Source organism: Aquarana catesbeiana, linkage group LG02, assembly GCF_042186555.1.
Source record: "Aquarana catesbeiana isolate 2022-GZ linkage group LG02, ASM4218655v1, whole genome shotgun sequence".
NCBI classification, from domain to species: domain Eukaryota; kingdom Metazoa; phylum Chordata; class Amphibia; order Anura; family Ranidae; genus Aquarana; species Aquarana catesbeiana.
The window spans coordinates 147,708,637-147,721,520 of record NC_133325.1 but is presented as its reverse complement, the minus strand read 5'-3'; the positions used below and the strand labels follow the sequence as shown (position 1 = coordinate 147,721,520).

Genomic DNA, 12,884 nt, shown 5'->3' with positions numbered 1-12,884 from the left:
GGTATATATGCACCTTATAGTAATTGCTTCTGGGATCTACAGAAGGCTTAGTTGGGATTTAAGGGCTGGTTCACACCAGATGCAGTCCAGTGATTTTTTTTTATTCTGCATCAAAAATGCATGGACAGTGTTTAACATGGATTCCAATGACCCTAGTTCACACCAGTGCAGGCCTTCCAGTGCAGTCAACAAAAGTAGACCATGTTGCTTTCTTTTGCATCTGGAGCACATCAAAATGCATCAAAAATGCACTGGAACACCCATGTCCTCAAATGAGAAGAAAAAAAAGAAGGAGAAAATGCACCAGAATGCATCAAAAGTACACCAGATCGCATAAAAAACCCACATACCGAAATACATCTGGAGTGCAGAAATTGTGGTTGGCCCCAGGGTGTATCTTTGCAGATGCTTTGTAAAGCCTTGCTGCCCACACTAACCTTCTAAAGACCGAAGCCCATGTGTACAAGGCATACATAAAGGCTTAAAATATATGTCAAAGAATTATGTAACGGAAGTAACGTTCCATCGCCGCCATCTTGCTACATCCTGCACTCATCCACAGTAAGGATATACTGAGAAGGTGGCAAGCGGACATCTTATATAGTGAATTACAGTATTTAAAAATCCATCTGACTGTTTAGATGTTGAATTTTAAAAGCAGCCGCAAACCTGGTGATCTCACATGTTTGCTAATTTGACAGACCACTGCTGCTTTGAAAAATCAACATCAAAACAGTCTTACGGATTAAAAAATACTGAATTTCACTATATAAGTTGCGTTTACTGTTAAAAATAAGTGTGAAATGCAAGACTCCGTGGGTGTAACAAGATGTCCCCTTGCTGCCTTCTCACTGTATCCTTACAGTGGACAAATGCCGGGTGTAGCAAGATTGAAACGTCACTTCCGTTACAAAATCTGACGGGTCACCTAATCTGACAAAACACCTGCATCAAATCAGATGCAGTCACTGGTTGGGTACCCAGAAGCCACTGGAGCAGCGGCTGCTGAGTACAATAGCCAGCAGTGCAGATTCCTCTATCCATGCTGTTTAGTGTGGATGGAAAAATCAATCGACTTCTCTATTCAGCCCAGAGCAGCACTGACCAAGAGAAATCTACAAATGTATGGCTAGTTTTGGAGGTAAGGATGTATTTTTAAAACAATAATATTTATAGCAGTTGTAAAGGATTAAATATTTTTTTAAATAAAAAACTTTTTATATTTACCTGCTCTGCGCAATGATATTGCACTGAGCGGCCCCAAACCTCCTGTTCTGTGGTTCCCTCCTGGGGATCTTCGCTTCTCCTCTTCTGTGTGCACCACCACTCAAGCCATTTACTATAGGGATATGTGCGGACTCAATCCTGGCCCAGGCTATGTGAGTCCATAGACACATGCAGCGTGACTCGCCCCTGCCCCCGCTCTCCCCTTACAGAATTTGATTGACAGCAGCAGAACACAATGGCTTCCACTGCTTTTTCTGTGTCCTGTGAATACAGGGTGAGAGGAGAGAGCTGCTACAGACAGGTACAGCACTGGATTGGCCAGTGGCGGCCCGTCCATTAGGGGCACATGGACGTTGCCCCCCATCGATGAGTCCGGCCCCCTAATCTGCATGCGGGGTTCCGGACGCATGGATGTCAATGGGTTTTTTTTTAAGCAAAAACTACACCCAGGAGAGTGAACAATTGGACTTTGTAGGCACCAGTCATACAATATAGTAAAAAAACTATTTTTATTATACATAGAAATACAAAAATCACCAAACATATATATTAAAAGAGGAGGGCGTTGCAAAGTGAAGCAAGTCAGTGGCTTTTTCTCTCTCTGGTCTCTCCCTTTTTCTATTTCTTTTTGTCTTGTTTTTTCCTGTTTTGCTCACTGGGATTTAACACTCTACTATGACTCCAGGCTCAAACACAGTTTATGTTTTTCTTTATCGTACACGTCCCCGCATGTGACTGTTTGGTACCACATGTTTGCTGGTTGACAGCCCCACTGGTTTGTTGCCCTATGATGTCCATAAATGCTATTTCAAACGCAATGAACAACATCATAATTGAATATTAATATATTGTATTATTTTGTTGTATGTCTTTTCTCTCTCTTTTCTCTCCAATACAGGCGACTCAAACTTCTCCTGAAGAAGCATTTAATTGCGAAACATGTAGAGCCTTGTTTTAGTTTGGTGTCTCTCTGTTTGAATTGAGGATTATAACCTCCCCCTGTTTTAGGTGAAGGTTATCCCTCTATATGCTGCTATTTGATTGTGAGAAAATATGAGTCATGGCTTTGCTTCACTTTGCAACGCCCTCCTCTTTTAATATATATGTTTGGTGATTTTTGTATTTCTATGTATAATAAAAATAGTTTTTTTTACTATATTGTATGACTGGTGCCTACAAAGTCCAATTGTTCACTCTCCTGGGTGTAGTTTTTGCAAATTTCTAGATTTAGGACGTTGGCACTGCTCTACTTATTGAGTCTCCACAGTCCATCCTGTGGCAAGACTTGGTATTTCTGTTCATTTTTTTTTTTTTAAGCATATGATTAAAGCCCGAGGCTCTTATTGGCTTCAAAAAAGGACGGAGAACTGCTCCCCGAGCCCACCCACTTGTCTGACAATAGCAAATAATATTCGCTATTGTCTTCCTGATTCTCCTCCCGGCCAATCAGGAAACAGTTCCTGAGAACAGATTGGCCAGGAGTCTTAGGAATACCACCCAATCGGGTCTCAGTCAGGACCCACTTCCTGTTTGCCCTGGAGGAGAAGCGATGGCCCCGGAGTGAGGAGCTGCGGCCCGGATCCATGTCTGCCTGATCTGCCTCCTTCCTAAGGTAAGGAGGCCTTTGATTGCTGCCACATTCCCATCCGTATCACGGAGGGGGAAGGGATCTCCGCCTTCCCGTCCATCTACTGTGGGGGGGTGGTAATCGCCACATTCCCGTCCACCTCCCCTGAGGGGGGTTGGCATAGGTTTGCCAGCCCCTCCCCAAAATATTGAGCACCAGCTGCCACTGAGATCGACTGAGTACATGTACCTGGAGGCATGATAGCGTGCTGATTGGACATAGAGGATGCCAATAAACGGGTCCACCAGACCCAATGTCCGCCGGCCACCCGCGATCATTCCCATGAGAGGCAGAACAACGATTTGCCCATGTAAACAAGGCAGATCGCTGTTCTGACACAGCAGGAACACCGATCTCTGTCTTCACCCAGTAAGAGCATCCCCACACAGTTAGCAAGCACTCCCAGGGAACACATTTAACCCTTTGATCATCCCTGATGTTAACCCCTTTCCTGCTAGTGTCATCAGTACAGTAATAGTGCATATTTTTAGCACTGACCACTGTATTAGTGTCACTGGTCCCCAAAACAGTGTCAGTAAGGTGTCCAATTTGTCCGCCGCAATGTTGCAGTCCCGCTAAAAATCCCTGATCGTCGCCATTACTAGTAAAAGAATAAATAAATTAAAATTCCATAAAAATATCCCATCATTTGTAGACGCTATAACTTTTGTGCAAACCAATCAATATACACTTATTGGGATTTTTTTTACTAAAAATATGTAGCTGAATACATATTGGTCTAAATTGATGAAGAAATTTGATATTTTTACATTTTTTTATTGGATGTGTTTTAAAGCAGAAAGTAAAAAATAATGTTTTTTTTTTGTTTTTTAATTGTCAGTCTTTTTTTGTTTATAGCACAAAAAATAAAAACTACAGAGGTGATCAAATACCACCAAAAGAAAGCTCTATTTGTGGGAAAAAAAGGACATCAACTTTATTTGGGTACAGCATTGCATGACCGCACAATTGTCAGTTAAATTACTGCAGTGCCGTGTCGAAAAAAAAATGGTCTGTTTGAAAATCTTCTTTCCGGGTCACCAACAAAAAGGGGAGAAGTGCGGACGTTTGTCCGCTCTTCTCCCGCCCCTCCACCCACCAGCGCTTGCCATGTCAGTCCGGGCGATGGACATATGTAGCCCGAAATAAATGGCAGGGGGTGCACGTGCACAGGGGGGTGCCGGTACCGGGAGTATGTGGAAGAAATGGGGCAGCAGCACAGCCACCCAAATACTTCCACCTGATAGGCAGGAGTCTGCCTGTCAGTTTTATACACAATCCAGGTGGCTGCAGCCACCGGATTGTGTGTAATGCCCCCACTGTCAGGTCTGTACGACGTACGGACCTGGCAGCGAAAGGGTTAAAAAAAATGAAGAAAAAAAAACTCATACTGACGGGTGCCCCTCTAAGAAGGGCGCCTCTAGGCACATGCCTACAGTGCCTAGTGGAAAATCTGGCCCTGCTTTTTTTAGTATTACAGTAGTAATTAGTAGACAATTGTGTCATTAAAAAGGATTTTCTTTGTAAAACTAAGTTTTCTAAGAACTTTTAACATACTGTTAAAATATCGTGTCCTGCTTAACAAAATGTCTAAGATTTTGCCAATATTTTACCAAAAGTATCAATACTCGTACTGGAAATGCTTAAAAAAATTATTTCCTAATCAATAAAAGGCCATTCTCTTTTTATATTGAAAAGGAAATTTATTTTTTGCCATGTGTGTCTCTAATTGTCATCTGGTCAAATCAAAGGGGAAGATCACTGGAGGTCCCATTAATGTTTGAATTAAACAAAAATCGCCCATCATTTTCAGTAGGAGATTTGATTGTTTATAAACAAATCTATTTTACTAACTACTAAGGTTGTAGTAAATACAGATAATACATTTCTTTTTTTTTTCTTTTTTTGTATTGTAACTATGATGTATCTGTCACTTGCCCTACACGTGGATTAGTTTGAACCACATCATTGTTTCTGTTATGTCTGCAATATAACTTTGGGTACTTACTTTGCTAATGTTTGTACAAAACCTCCACTTGGCATATTAACCTATAAATGAACCATGATCTTCTACAAGTCATTGACGCTCACTCATAACTGTCAACTCTATATCTTTGTGAATGAGCTTTCACTTTGGAATATGAGTTTAATGATTACTGGCTTGACCATAGTCAACCTCATATTTTGCTGGGTTTAATTAAATGCATGGAGGGAACTACTTTCTCTAATGGATAGTTTTAAATAGGATTCTAGGGACTAAAGGAGAAAAATATTTCCGAAATGAATAAATCTTGATGTTTAACCATTTGTTATCTGTTCTTTTTACAGGAAAAAACGCAGAGGTATATTTCACTAATCCTTGCAGTCATGTTTATACTTGTTGCTGCAATAATGATAACACATTGGCTCTATTCCCAGACACTTAAAAATGAGATTACCAGGTGGTAAATGAACCGTGTCTCGCCATACTTAGGAAGCACAAGGGCACATTGTGATAAGGATAATGACCTAGGTCTCCACCATAGACTTTTACTATACTCACACTACTGCCAATATGCAAAATGTATCCATTCACTGGAAAGAAATATGTGAGTATTAAAAATACCGCAGAACAGGGAAAAAATTGGAAAGAATGAGATGAACCAGAAATAGGAGAATGATATATATAGTTTAAGACTGGTGTGGTGTTTTTAATGCATTTGATCTGAAAGTATGTTATAGTAGAGTGTGCATGCTAACAAAACATTGGCCACATCACTTGCAAATGTGCATAAGGCTTACTATAGATCAGTGGTTCTTAACCTTTTTGAGTCACTGACCCCTTTTAGAATCTGATGCACGCTACAGGACCCCTTCCCAGAAATATTCACGTTAACACAACTTTATATCTACCTTATTTTATTGAAATGAGACTGCCGTATACATATATGACATACACAAAGTTTGAATAAAGTAAGCAGTCCAAAAAACTCACTTCTTTTCATGCAAAAAGTAATGGCCAGTCATTACAAAAATGAAATACAATCACCTTGTGCAAATTAAATAAAACAAATGAAATTTTGCTCAAATATACTACTACTACTATTACTACAACTAAAAAATGAGAATTAGCACTTTCTTTCTTGGAGTGGCACAAAATGGCGACTGTGCAGAGAACGAGGATACAAATTTAAACATGGGCCAACAACAAGTCAAGAGATGCTAAGCAGTGGGTGCTATAAGCAGTGGTAGGATGCATAGTCCTTAAAGAAGAGCTTCACCCAAAAGGGGAAGCTTTGCTTGTCTGCCACCTTCCCACCTCCTCTGCCACATTTGGCACCTTTTTTTTGGGGGGGGGAGATGGGGGGGGGCGGGTACCTCGGCCTGCCCCCCCCCCCTGAAGCCAGCCCATTCACAGAATGTGCGCATGTGCAGTAGGAAACCAGATGTGAAGCCGCAAGGCTTCACTGCTGATTTCCCTAAGCAGAAATGGCGGCACCAAGAATCGGCTCGGGGTGAGAAGACCGCTGGATGCCTGGACAAGTAAGTGTCCTGATAGTAAAAGTCAGCAGCTACACTATTTGTAGCTGCTTAATTTTTGGAGGGGGGGACAAACTCCAATTTAATTTATTTCAATGGGAAACCATTGATTGGGAAACGGGGGGAGGACTATATAGTGAATGTAAATGGTATTTTTTATCTGACGCTCAGGAACCCCTGAAACCCATTCATGGACCCCAGGTTAAGAACCCATGTTATAGATAATATAATAACAGAGGGCTACTGTTTTTGCACCTTGCCAGTCGTATAAGTAGCTGATTTCGTTCTAAGCTGAAGAAGCCAGCTAGATTGTTCTGTTTAGAGTATCTACTTCCCTTGTATGTTCAATCAGGATATTTGAATTACTGTTGTTGGCAGGTGTCCTCAGGTGATAATGCACGTTTATGGTGACCATCTGACCGACATTTGGGATTGATAGCCAGATGTTATAATTCATAAAAAAGTTATGATTAAAATTATTTGAAAATGGTTAATGGCAGCTCTAAAATAATGCTAAATTTAGAGCATTGTGAAAAAGTTCGGAAGAGCTACGCAAGTCCTCATGTTTTTTTCTGTGATTTCCATACATATTTACATATTTTATAATTTTCCAAAGCCAAGTCCCTTTATAGAAAGATAAAACATTTTTCCCAAATATTATGAGGTGTTGGAGGTCAAAATGGATCAACCAAATATGGCGATAGATATTTGATAATGTTCTCACATGAAGAGGTAAGAGCTATGGAATTGGTTTTTCAGATGATCGTGGCCTAAACCTTCATAACAAAAATCACCACAAAGGGTTAAGCATCTACCAAGGCTACTGCATTCCTTTTATTGAAAATGAGACATACAGAGATTGCTATTCTTTACATGCTTCTGAAAATACAAGTTGCATGGGTGTCTTAGCTTTTGATAGCATAAGACTCAGACCTATAGCAAGCATGAAGATCAGGAAATAAAAGTGAAGTCTGAACCCTTAATCTGCATAAAAAGTAAAACAACTGCCAAAATAGGATTTTCCGAAACTGAGGTCAGCAATGACAGTCTCCATACTTCCTTTTAACTGTACCCAGCAAAGACTCTTCAAAATTGTTCTTCATACTTGGTTCCTCCATACCCTAAATATCCAATTCCCTGGAACAAGGATGTACACACACTGATACCCAATTGTCAATATAAAGTGAAATGGCAGTTTGTACGCCATATTGTATCATGGAAAATTCCACTAGCCCAACCAGTGGGGCTCTGCCAGGCCTACAGGGTGTCATGTGCAGGGGAATTTAAGTCATTCTGGCCTAGGCTGGATCTAGGCTTTTAAAAAAAATATTTTAGGCTGGGTTCACACTATTGTGAATTGGATGCTGGTTTCCCATGGCAGGAGATTGTGACCGGCTCTCTATGGAGCCGGTTCACACATCTCCGGAGTGGCTCCGGTGCGAATTGCACAGTAGCCCTGTGCATCTTTTGGTCTGTTTCAGGTCTGAATTCAGCCAAAAATTCAGGCTGAAATCGGACCTGAACTGGTGAATGGAGACGCACCAGACCCCTGCTGTGAGCCGCTCCGTGCTCTAGTGTGAACCCAGCCTTAAAATTTTCACCTTTTAAAGAAAGGGAGGAGGCAGAAGCCAGAAGAGCAGAAAATAATAAAAACTGTCAAAGTTCTGTTTTTCTTAAAACTTCAGCTCGAATAAGACATATTGCAATATCTTATGGTCATTATTATACTACATGGACATGAAAATATACAGATTCTGTGAGATCACATAGTATACAGTATGTATACTGTAACTGTCGGTGCTATATAAATCCTGTATTATAATAATAATAATAATAATGTATACAGATTAAAGTGTATTTAGAGAATGGAAGAACTAGAACTTTGTGTCACTTTTTTATGGCTGTCTGTGTCTCTTCTATATAAAGTCACCTTTCCAATTTGTGCTGCTGACAATTGTCACTGTGACACATGCCACCCTACAGTTTCTGATTTCATAGGACTGTTCCAGGATTTTAACAAAATCCCAGCATCCAGTAGATACGGGCTGTGTCCTGCTCCTAACTGACCTGTATATAAAGAATGATAGGGATTCACAAGCTTGCAGCGGCTTTCCTGGGATTTCCTCCACACAGACTAAGCACTGTGTTGCTGGCAAATTGCGGCCCTGAGCGTGAGAGAAACTCAAAGGCACTACTCACACTTTTATACCTTATTTGTGCCTTTCAACACCTGATACACATGAAGAACTTCTGTAACATTTGGGTTGATTTACTAAAGGAGTGGAGGCTGTTCATTTAGCAAAGTGAATGATCACATTATGAATTAAAAGAGAAGTGCGGAATTAAAAAAACAAAAACAAACATACATGCTCACCCAATAAATTAAATTCAAAATACTAACAACTACTTACAAAGCCATCCACAATTTAGCCCCCAGCTACATCACTAGCCTAGTCTCTAAATACCAACCTACTCGTTCTCTTCGTTCCTCCCAAGACCTCCTGTTCTCTAGCTCCCTTGTCAAGTCCTTCCATGCTCACCTCCAGGACTTTTCCAAAGCCTCTCCAATCCTATGGAATGCCTTACCCCAATCTGTCTGCTTTTCTCCTACTCTATTAGCTTTTAGACGATCCCTGAAAACCCTTCTCTTCAGAGAGGCCTATCCTACCCACACCTAAGAACTGTATTTTAATTTTCTCCATCACCTCACCCCCCCACAGTTATTACCTTTTGTTTCCACTTGACCCTCCCTTCTAGACTGTAAGCTCTAAAGAGCAGGGCCCTCTGATCCCTCCTGTATTGATGTATTGATTTGTATTGTAACTGTACTGTCTGCCCTCATGTTGTAAAGCACTGCGCAAACTGTTGGTGCTATATAAACCCTGTATATTAATAATAATAATAATAATAATAATAATACTCGGTTCGATGCTGCATCTGTCCCCTGTCACGTCTAAAGCCTATTACACAGCAAGGCTGAACGAAAAAAAACCCTCACAGCTCAGGAGGAGTCGCTGTACTAACTATCCGACGCTAGTACAACAATCTCTCCTGCCGTTCTATTGTGTTCTGACAGGAGGATGGCTGAGAGCTTTGGCTGAGAGCGCTAAGAGTACTGATCAGGAGCCGATCGGCAAACCTTTTTTGGTCCAGCCCCTCAAGCTGTCCGGCTGGCTTCTGTCAGACCGACTCCAGTAGACACAGGTCAAATGTTGCCAAACATTCGGCCTATGTGTACCAGGCTTAAGACCGAGAACTGAGCAAACAAAACATGCTGATCATTAAGTCCTCAGTCTTCGGTGACTCCACTGACTGTTAATTACTGGCTCTCTGCTCTGCCCCTCCAGCGCTCACTGGAGCACCGGGCTGTGTAGTGGGCGGGAGTGGGTGGCTCAGCCTCTCAGTGGCACACTGAGAGGCTGAGCCAGCTGCCGGTTAGGCATCTGGGTGGCTACCTACTTCTCTTTTAAATTAGTTAGTTAATAAATTAAGTGGTGCTCACTTTGAACAACCAATTTTATGATAGACATTTTTTTTTCCACTCACACGATTAGGTATTCAAAATTTCACTTTATGTACTAATATTCACTTTGTTGTTGAACAACATCTACTCCTTTAGTAAATTAACCTCAGTGTTTTTCTATCCTGTTTGCTGTAATATAGCTATATTTTTCACTAATCGCATCTCCTATGAGGAATAGCACTACATAAAATTAAATGTGCATTTTAGTGGCTATTAAGAAATAAAAGCCCATGAAATTAAAAGTTTACTTGGAGGACAGGGGCTTTTTCAGTTCTCAGACTGTCACTCTGGTAGTGAACTTTGTTTTGAAATAAATGCAGTCTGAAGTGCACATGTACAGCTAGAACTGTGTAGAAATTCAGAGGGTTCAGGAGAAAGAAGCAGTAAAATATGCTTCCTTTAACTAAAGAGAACTAGTCACAGTGGAATTATGCAATAATCTAAACATTCAATCTAAAATTAAATTTGTGCAGGCTTACTTATAAAGAATGAATTTGCTCCTTTTATGAAGCATTACTTATTTTGTCTTAGGCTGACTCTTTGGCTTACAAAAGAGGTCAGGGGTCAAAGTCCACCTGAAGTCTAACAGTTAGCTGCCTTGTGGACTGCCATGGAACCTCACATACTAAGCTTGATTAAACAAAGGAGTGGAGAATGTACACTTCAAACAGTTATTGTTCACTTTGCAAAGTAAAAGTTTGTTTACCTTAATTATTAAAATGAACCAGTGTTCCCATCAAATACCCAATCGTTTGAAGGGTCATTTAAAAAAGGGATTTCTTTATGTACGATTGGATGCTTGAAGTGAACACAACTTCACCTTATTTACTGAGCTAAGCATACAGTCACTTTGGAAAGTAAAGTCTGTATTCATTTAGTAAATCAACCTGAGTGCCTATTAACAAGTGTAAAGTTAGCCTGCTAAAGATGGGTGAAAATTCTGCTGGTTCAACAGCAATTGGCCGGATTTCGATCCGTCTATGGGCAGGCTGGTTGTACTGAAGTTGATCTATCGATGGACTTCAGTACAACCAGCCTGTCATTTTTGTGTTTCATTTGATCACTGCCAACAGCTATAGATACAAGCAGTGATCATTGTATTCTGATGTCTGGGAACCTCCCGCTGTCAGAATATAAACTAACATAATAAACTTTTCTGTATTTGAAGATGAAATTTGTTTTCCTCCAGACATAAAGAGTGCCCCCTTGTCCTCTGGGATGATCCTAAAGTGAATAGCTCAACACTGAGTTCACTATATGGACAACTTATATATTTATACATATTGATCACACACCCCCACCCCCCCTTAATCTCTTCTCAAGAGAGAATAAATTAAGTTCCTCCAATCTTTCCTGATAGCTGAGTTGCTCCATGCCTCTTATCAGTTTGGTTGCCCTTCTCTGCACTTTCTCCAGTTCCCTGATATCCTTTTTGAGAACTGATGCCCAAAACTGAACTGCATATTCCAGATGAGGTCTTATTAATGATTTGTACAGGGGCAAAATTATATATTTATATCTGGAGTCAATACCTCTCTATACAAGAAAGGACTTTGCTCGCTTACAAAACCACAGCTTGGCATTGCATGCTATTATTAAGCTTATGATCTACCAAAACCCCCAGATCCTTCTCCACCATTGATTCCCCCAGTTCTACTCCCCCTAGTATGTATGATGCATGCATATTCTTAGCCCCCAAGTGCATAACTTTACATTTATCAACATTAAACCTCATTTGCCACCTAGTTGCCCAATTAAGTGCATTGAGGTCAGTTTGTAAGTTGGAGACATCCCGTAAGGACGTAATTCTTTTGCATAGCTTGGTGTCATCTACAAACACTGAAATCCCAGAACCAATATCATTTATAAAGCTATTAAAAAGTAAGGGCCCCAGCACTGAACCCTGGGGTACACCACTAATAACCTTAAACCATTCAGAGTACGAGTCATTAACCACTACTCTGAATTCTGTCTTTTAGCCAGTTTTCCATCCATTTACAAACTGATCTTTCCAAACCTGTAGACTTTACCTTACTCATTAGCCGTGTGTGGGGAACTGTGTCAAACGCTTTTGCAAAATCCAAGTATACCACGTCCACAGCCACCCCTCTGTCCAAGGTTTTACTTACCTCCTCATAAAAAGAAATCAAGTTTGTTTGACAACTTCTGTCTTTCATGAATCCATGCTGTCTGTTGCTTAAAATATTTTTTTCCAGCAAGAACTCATCTATGTGGTCTTTTATTAATCTCTCCAGTATTTTCCTGACTATAAAAAAAGTTAAACTAATGCCACGTACACGTGGTCGGACTTTTCAGCTACAAAAGTCCGACAGCCCGTCCGCCAGACTTTCGACAGACTTTCAACGGACTTTTGGCGGACTTTCAACAGACTTTCTAACGACCAGACTTGCCTACACAAGATCACACCAAAGTCCAACGGATTCGTACGTGATGACGTACACAGGACTAAAATAAGGAAGTTGATAGCCAGTAGCCAATAGCTGCCCTAGCGTGGGTTTTTGTCCGTCGGACTAGCATACAGACGAGCGAATTTCTGGGTCCGGCGGAGTTACGACGTAAAGATTTGAAGCATGTTCCAAATCTAAAGTCCGTCAAATTTGCGACTGAAAAAGACCGCTGAAGGTCCGTTGAAGCCCACACACGATAGGATTGTCCGCCGGATTTGGTCCGTCGGACAAGTCCGGTCGAAAAGTCTGACCGTGTGTACGTGGCATAACAGGTCTATATTTACTTGGTAAAGACTTTGATCCCTTTTTAAATATAGGCACCACATTGGCCCTACGCCAATCCAAATCTCTAAAAATTAGAAACAATGGCTTGAAATGACAGAACTCAATTCTTTTAGGATCCGCGAATGAATGCCATCTAGTCCAAGTGCTTTACCCACCTTTATTTTGTCTAAATATTTCTGGACCATATCACTTTTGAGTCATTGTGGATCATTTGGGGCTGTGTCAATACCATCCC

General features: G+C 40.8%; 1 protein-coding gene across 20 annotated transcripts in view; it reads right to left on the bottom strand.

Moving 5' to 3' along the window:
* HOXC4 (homeobox C4) overlaps positions 1-12,884 on the bottom strand; it is a 152,243-nt gene that overhangs the window by 92,806 nt on the left and 46,553 nt on the right. The gene's annotated exons all lie outside the window — the stretch shown is intronic.